This window comes from Frankliniella occidentalis, unplaced genomic scaffold, assembly GCF_000697945.3.
Source record: "Frankliniella occidentalis isolate FOCC.00 unplaced genomic scaffold, Focc_3.1 Scaffold24, whole genome shotgun sequence".
Classification (NCBI taxonomy): Eukaryota; Metazoa; Arthropoda; class Insecta; order Thysanoptera; family Thripidae; genus Frankliniella; species Frankliniella occidentalis.
In genome coordinates this window covers 2,361,122-2,369,348 of record NW_026267154.1, presented here as the reverse complement: position 1 = coordinate 2,369,348, position 8,227 = coordinate 2,361,122, and the positions used below count along the sequence as shown (strand labels likewise).

At 56.3% G+C, this 8,227-nt stretch overlaps 1 protein-coding gene across 1 annotated transcript in view; it reads left to right on the top strand.

The window, feature by feature from the left end:
• Positions 1-713: 713 nt before the first annotated feature.
• LOC113216318 (protocadherin-16-like) overlaps positions 714-8,227 on the top strand; it is a 94,661-nt gene continuing 87,147 nt past the window's right edge. The window contains exon 1 of the mRNA XM_052265112.1: positions 714-1,372. The gene's annotated coding sequence lies outside the window, so the exon portion shown is untranslated. The remainder of the gene's footprint in view (positions 1,373-8,227) is intronic.

The window sequence follows — 8,227 nt, the reverse complement described above, 5'->3', positions numbered from 1 at the left end:
GAGAGAGAGAGAGAGAGAGAGAGAGAGAGAGAGAGAGAGAGAAACAGAGAGACAGAGAGAGAGAGCGCATACGAGCGCACCCCTTTTCCCCCTCCCCCGCCTCTCAGCCGCTAGCCGGCGCGCCGAGCGGCCGCGCGCGCCGTTCAGTGTTACCAGACGTACCGCCTTGGCGGTACTTGTACCGCCTTTTGGGGCTCCGTACCGCCATACCGCCTTTTCACCCTCGTGTACCGCCTTTTCGCCTCGCGGAGGTATTTCCCGGATTTTCCTTGTTGGCGCGTCCGGTCGGTCACTAATCCCGCCCGGGCGCCCCGGGGCACGGGTGTCTGCTACCTGTGGACCGTGGGGTCGAGTAGCGGGCGCACAGTAACCCAGTAGTACCCAGTAGCAAGAAGTGTCCCCCCTCCCCGTCCCCTTTCTCTCTCTCACCAGAAGAAGAGAATAGACTGGCGAGACGGCACTGACGTTGACGCGCTTGACGGACTTGACTTTAATAGAATAGAAACTTAACACCTTTTTACCTCTATGTGCCCCTGATGGTAGGCAATTTCCTAAAAAAAGGTCATTCGATCCAATATTTGAAAATCGCGCGCTCCCCCCACCCCCCGTACCGCCTTTTCGTCCCAAATACCGCCTTTTCGAGCGGCCCGTACCGCCACCTAGCGGCCAGAGTCTGGCAACACTGGCGCCGTTGAGTCAGTCGGTTCAGTTTGGCTGCGACCGGCGCCGAGGGAGGTTGTGCGTGCGCGTTCACGCCGGCCCGTCCCGCCGCACGCCCCGCCCCGCGAGCGTGTTTCGAGAGAGTGACCGGCGACACGCGGAGTGACGACAACGCGAGTGACGGGCGAGTGCGCGCGCGCGTGCGTGTGTGTGACGAGTGTTTGCGTGCTGTCACGCTGTGACGGGAAGTGTGACACCCTTCTTTGTCTGTCATCATCTTTTTGGATACAGTGACCCGCGCGAGTGAGTGAGCGCGCGTGAGTGCTTTGTTAGTGAGTGTGAGTGCGTTGTGAGTGCGTCTAGAGTGATACCCGAGAGGGTCCCAAGTGCACTACGGCTCACTGTGCCATTTACGAGGCTCCTGCAGCCAGCTCCTGAGCCCGCAGCAGCCGCAGCGGGACGGACGAGGCTGGCGGCCAAGGACCGCGGCTAAGCTAGGCAGCGGCGGCTCGGCAGGGCCCGCCGGACAGACCCGGCTGGCAGGCAGGCGGGCCGCTCAAGAGCAGCCGGCAGGCAGGCGCAGGCCAGGCAGGCGCTGCTCGGCGACAGCGTTGCCGGTTCGTGCGGCCGGGCGTCGAGAGACCCGCCGGCAGCAGGCCGTGCAGGCCGAGGTGCAGCAGAAGCAGGACCGGTGTCAACAAGGTGTTCAAAGGTGAGTAGCGGGCCTTGCAGGCGACCCTGCGGCCTGTGGTGTGACCGCAGGATGGCAGGATGGTGTTGTCCAGTGTGCTCACGGGTCGACGCGGGCCCACCCTGCTGCCCTGCAGTCCAGTGTGTTGACATGTCAAAAGGCGGCCTCGTCTGTCTTTTGAGCTGACAGGGCGACCGGTGTCCAGTGCGTTGACATGTCAACGACAGCCCCAACTGTCTTACTGTGAGTGAGCTGACAGTATTACGCAGACACGAGGTGTTTAGTGTGTTGACATGTCAATCACAGCGTCAACTGTCGACTGTCTAGTGTGTGCGCTGATAGGGTTAGACAGGACCGAGGTGTCCAGTGTGGCGACACGTCAACGGCGGCTTCGACTGTCTTCGTTTGAGCTCACAGGGCGAAAGCATGGCCGAAGTGTCCAGTGTGTTGACATGTCAGTGGCGGCTGGAACTGTCTTGTAAGCTGACAGATCTACGCAGGGCCGAGGTCTCTAGTGTACAAGTGTATTAGTGACATGTCAGCGCCTAGTGCATTTAACGGGACGGCTAATGTACACAGTCACTCGGGGCTGGGTCCTTGACAGCGACAGCGCAGGCTCTCAACCATTTCGTTGAGTCTCTCAGAAATGTCCGTTTATTTAGCATGAATCGCGAGCCATAAATGTTTGGGAGTGCGTCGCGTTGATTTGAGTGTGTTGTTCTGTGCGATGTAGGATGTAGGCCAAGTAAGATGTAGTGACATGGAACGGGGGAGTCCTCAGGTGCACCGCTGGCGCCGCCACTAACACATTCGGTTAGGGGCCGCCTGAGCGTCCATACGACGCTAAGCCCTTTGTTGGTGCACTCGACCACCGGATAAGGGGGATGAGGCTACGCAGGGGAGCCGCCCCCCCCTCCCCCACTTCCCCCGACACTCTCGGGAGGTGAACGGAACAGAGGAGGAAATGCATTCAAGTCCCCGAAGCCGCGCCGCTACGTTGGCTGCTCGCTGGTGCTCCGTGCGCCGACAGGCCGGCGTCAAAGGGGTTGGTGGTGGTGGGTGCACTCCGGCCCGTCGAGAGGCGGTCGCGCACGAGTCCCCCTTTGAGCGGTTCAAGCCCCAGCTGCTGGAGAACCGGTGGTGGAGAACACTCGTTGCACAAAACGGATTAGCCCAGTGTTCTGGCTCGCACTGTGATGCGCTACAGTACTCGGCCCGGCGCTATACACCCCCTTGGGAGCGCTTGACGGATCCGTTCGGTCCGCGACCAGCCAAAGAAATGCTCCCAGGCTTCCTGTAGGCCGCCTTGTGTAAGAACTCCACTGTAAGTTTCTCACGAACAACTCTGCAATTTGTAATGTACATTACGAAGAACGTGATTTGTATATTTGTGTGGGGCTTTTCGTAATACGACCCAGGGTTGTTCGTATAACATGAATCAAAATCGTTTGTAACATGGCTGCTTCGGATCCTTTGTTACGTTACAAACCCGATTCTTCGAAATAACTTAGAGAACAACTAGGAGATGTCATCTACATCGAATGAGGCGAAAATCACGCCCGTGTATTACATAAATGCGGTACGTGTTTTACAATCTGGAAGAAACTCCCTCCTCGTGCTTCAGTTTGCTGGAGTGCCGTGTCGTTCCAGCTGCTAGTGGGTGTTGGCGGTGTTGGCGTTCGTTCGTCACGGGGCGTGTGTACAGCACGCACGCGCACGACCCGGTCGTGCCCGAGACGAACCAGTGCCGCTTGCACTCCTCACACCACCTCACCGTTTGCTCTCTTAGGCGCATAGCCTGCCCCCCCCCCCCCCCCCCCCCGGGGGCCAGCTGGCAGGCAACTTCTTGAGACTCAGCGCGAGCTGCCAGCTCGGCCTGTCCTGCCTGCCTGCCTGGTGGTGGTGGTTGCGGCGAGTGTCGGCTCGGCACCCCCCGCATGGCCCCGACCGCGCTCGGTCCGAGCCGCCCGCCCGGCTCGGCAGCTCCTCTGGAGGATGAGGGATTAAACCCAGAGTGCGATAGAGAGAGAGAGAGAGAGAGAGAGATAGCGAGAGGATGAAACAAACGCGTACCCGCCCAGCCCAGTCCCCCCCGGCTCATCAGGCTCAGCGCCATTCTGAACGCAAAGTGCGCGCCGCGCGGCGGGCCTGGAGGGTTCTTCTCAAAGGAGAGAGAGAAAGAAAGAGGCGATGGCTGGAGGAAGGAGGTCCGCGAGTAGTACCCAATCGTATCGGGTGACACAAATCGAATATAAGCGACTCTGCCTTCCGCCACTGTCTGTCTGCTCTTGAATCTTCTTCTCGCAGCAGTCCAGCTGCACTTTGAAATTAATTTTACGACGACGACGACGACGGCGGCGTCGACGTTGATTCCTTGACGATATTCCGCTCGACAGCCGAGCTGCTCGGGAGTCGCCCTATGGCCGCCGGACAGTGATCCAAGTATAAAGGATTTTCGGGTCAGACAGCCGTTGCCAGCGAAAGAGTGTTGGTCGCAGCGATAGAGGCCCATCGGAAGTGTCTGTTTGCTTTGCAGTGTGCCCCGAGAGCCGTGTGTGCGTGCGTGTGTGTGCAGTTCAGCCGGGGCACGCAGGTGGTGAGCCGGGGCGGGGCGCTGCGCTGTGGGAGTGCTCTCTTGCCCCCCTCCACCCCCCCTTTTCCGAACCTCAGCCGACCGGGGCAGTGGTGCAGTGCACACCAACCAGGTATACACTGAGAAAAAGAGTACACGCACAACGACGCCTGGGCAGAGTTTTTACTTTTGTTACCATTCATGCAAGTGTGGAACTCCGTAGTTGTACACCTTGCAAGTGTTCGATATGTACCGAGGCGAGTCCTACACAGAGAGCGTGCTATCTAAGGGAGTGCTCAACTCCAGCCTAAGCAAAGCGACCCGGTTAGGAACCGATTCTACCCGACTTTTCTGCTGCAGTCACTGTGGTTCGGATGCGACCACAGAATTCGGGTCTATCTAGCACTGGTGTGGCGGAGCGTAGTGAGTGCGAGCGGAGATCAGGTGAGAAGTGAAGAGGGGAAGTAGTAGGGAATCCGCTGAGGAAGAATCGCTTTCGGCCCGGGTCCGGGTCAAGCCGCTCCGGGATTCGGTTTGGATTGGGGTCCAAACCGGGTCGCTACGCTCAGGCCAGGCTCAACTGCAGTCCTCATGAGCAGTATGAGTTGCACACTACTTGCAAGTACAGTAGTACTATACACCTACCGAGTTGAACACTTTGCAAGTGTACAACTACGGAGTTCCACACTTGCAAGTATTTAATATGCAGTTGCACACTTCCAAGTGTTGGAGCAGTTGCACACACACTTACTTTATCGTCGTAAAATAACGAAAGTTATCCACATTTCCAAAAGTTTGGGGCGTTGCTATCATTTGGTGTAGGTACCTCTCAGGGGGAAGGAAGGGGTACCTCGTGAGAGGGAGGGAAGGGGGAGGGGGTCCTATATTTATTGTGACAGACGGGCTTATCGGCAGCGCCTACGGCTGCCTACGGCCTCCACGCGGCGGCGTGTTATCAGCTAAGCGCCCCCGATAGCGCGCCGCGCGCGCCAGCCGCACCACTCGAAATACCATGCGGATGAATCGGACGCACAATTAACCCATTCGACATTGTCGAGAGAGGCGTTGCTGTATTGGTGTGATTGCAAAATGTCGAAATAAATGTATCGCCCCGTGTAGGAGGTGACACCCCACATCGTAACCCCCTACGGCAGGATTATAACTGTTATCGTGGCTGTTTTATCGGAAAGCTTCAGCAGTCTATCGGAATAAGGGCCTGCAAAAAAGGACAACCCGTTCATATACATATAAAAATAGTGTTATCTACATGTACCACTGTTAAAATCTCACGAAGAAATATTTTATTCAAATCCTTCGTACCGACGACGTTTTGCTCCGTAAGGTTTTAACTGTGCTTTACAGTAACAAACTGCAAACGCAAGTGTGTGAATGTCGCACACTTGCAGTTGTTTGTGTTTGAATGCTCATTTGTACATAACCTGTCCTATCACAAGGTGTGAATTTTCCTTATTCAACATTCGCGCAACTTTCGCCCCGATGTCTGCGAATGTCCTTTCTTTTGCACGCCTACAGTGTGAGACATGTCCTCACACTTGAGAGTTTTCGATGCTGATTTCTACTGCAGGAAAAAGAAAGTATTTCTCCGCATTTGCAACAGCAGCATAGCGGTTGTGTAAGAAGGCCTCTGTTGCAGGTGCGAAAGCGGGATCCATATATAGTATACACAGTCGGCACGGAAGCATCACGCACAGCAGCAGGTGACGCGCGCGCTCATCGTGTTGTTTGGATTGGCTATCGTTCCCCCGATCTCTCTCTCGGGACACACAGAGGGCTTCCTTGTCCTGCTTCGGGTGCTTCGGGCCGATGAGCTCTGTAGGGGTTATCGTTTGGTCGGTTGTGGCCCCGGGGCGCAGCTCAGCGCCGCCCTCCGCCTCGGGCCTCCAAACACGCGCGTGCTGCTGTCGAGAGCCGGGCCGCGCGGGGCGGTACGGGACGCACTCTCGGACAAGCAAAACAAACCCATTTCCACCATGCCGGGGGGGTCGCACGCACGTCAAGCGCTGGCCGTTGGTGTGGTGGTGGCCGCCCGGGACAAGGCGCGCCGGCGCTTTCACTCCTATCCTGAGCAAACAGGTACAACAACACACTAAGAGAGCGTGTGGCGCCCCCAAAACCGCCCACGGCGACGGGTGGACGACGGCCGGCCTCTGCCTCGCGGGCGCACTGCGCTACAGCGTCCCCCTACGCCCACCACGCATACGCACTGTGGAAAATACTCGTTGGAAAACAAAACAAAATTTGTTTTAGACAGTCCCCCAGTGGCTGCCTCTACCCGAAGGTAGAAGTTTCTCGTTTTATTGCCTGTTCTCGTTATGCAGTTTTGATAAAGATTGCCGATTGACGTTCTAGTTTCAGTATTTTAGACAGTCGACATCATAGTTGTTTTTGATTTTGAGGAAAAATTTCCTATGGCCACAATTTTCTTTACGGAACAATAAATGATGTCGGATATTAACAACAAAAACATATCAACATGTGTCAACGCCGGCCTCAAACTGTCTTGTGAGCTGGTGGGGTTACGCAGGGCCCTGGTGTTTATAGTTTGTTGACATGTCAACGGCGGCCTATCGACGATTTGTTGTTGGAGTATGACAGGCCGACGCAGGGCCGAGGTGCCCAACAAAAACATGATGCAGTTTTACAATAATTTTTGTAGCACGATGAGCGACAAATGATCGATGTTGTTGTATCGCAGTCGTCTTAAAAAATTGCCGCTAATTTTGAACTTTACTTTTAACAGTGCGCGTGCGCGCACACACACACACACTCTTAGACGAGCGCGCTCACAAACGCGAAGACAAGAAGGGCTTCTTGAGGGCGGGGGGGGGACGTAAAAAAGACCTTGCTTCCGCGGGAAGGGTGAGGGGGGGGGGGCTGGCGGTAGGACGGCCGCAGGGGGCGGATGGGAGAGTAACTGCAGAGCCTCTCGCAAGAGCAGAACTCCCCCTCCCCCCTCCCCCGAAAGCACGTCTGGCACCCCCTATTCGCTCAGGGGCGGATCTCCTTCAACCCCCCCCCCCCCCCCCCCCCATCGCCCTTCCTTGGCCCGCCCCTGTCCAACCGCAAACCCGGCGGCGCCCCGACCCCTCCGCTGCTGTCGGTTCGCATTACCCGTCTGCAGTTTTATTAGAACCCTACAGGGGTCTGCCATTAAAAACAGGAGATTGAGTGGGAACGAGGGCGGAGGAGTGAGTGGGTGAGCGGGCGAGACGAAGACGACACGCGGGCCAAACAAAGGTGCCAAAGTACGTTTTTATAAAGGCACTAAAACTGGCAAAGGCACTAATTTTCAGCACCTCTGTAGAAACATTTCACGCACTCCCCTATCTCCCTCTCTCCCCTCTCCCTCTCTCCCCTCTCCCTCTCTCCCCTCTCCCTCTTCCTCTCTCCCCTCTCCCTCTCTCCCCTCTCCCTCCCCCACCCCCCTCTCTCTCTTCTCTCTCTTGTCTCCCTCTCTCTCTCCCTCTTCTCTCTCCCTCTTCTCTCTCTGCTCTCCTCTCCCTCTCTCTCCCATCCCTCTCGCTCTCCGGCCCTCTCTCCCCCTCGCTCTCCCGCCCTCCGCTTCGCGGATCGCGGGGCATACATATGCTGGTCGCAGCACTCGTCCAGCGAGCGTCTGCCCTTTTCATCTTTCTGCTGACGGCGGGGCTCAGGCGCCAGGCGCCGCCCCCCTGGTGGAGAGCGCTTACCACTGGACAGCAAAAAGGAAACGGAAGTGGTGTCTGCGCCCCAGAGTCTGTCCAAAAAGTGACGACAACTTTTATTTTCGCTTTACAAATGTATCTGACGAACAGCAACAGCAATAAATGTAATATTTCACGCTGGATCTCACGATCTTATCCATTTTCTCTTCTTGGTTTTTCTCTCTCTCTTGCATATGGTCCTCGCGGCGTTGTGTTAGCGAGGCGTTGTTGGTGAAGGATATGGGAAGCGGCAGAGGTGCGAGCCAGGTGCAGAAACCCAAGCCGCATATAAAAAAGAGAAAAAAAGGGCAAAACGAAGAAAAACTTATTTAGAAGCTTGTGGAGAAACGAGGTCGTCCGGGGGGCCGTCATCGACACTGGCGGTGGAACGTGAAGCAAGCGCACGTTCTGTGACCAAAATTCGCTCACTCTATGTTGTTGATGCTGTCAATTATTTTATTTTTTTTATTTCATTTTTTCTAATTTACTTTTGCTGTGCACGACTACCGCTCACGCATTATAGGAGGCCGTAGCGTGCTGGGTAGCGCGGCTGCGATAGGCGAGCGGGTCGGACCCGTCGGACCGGGCAGAAGGAGGCGA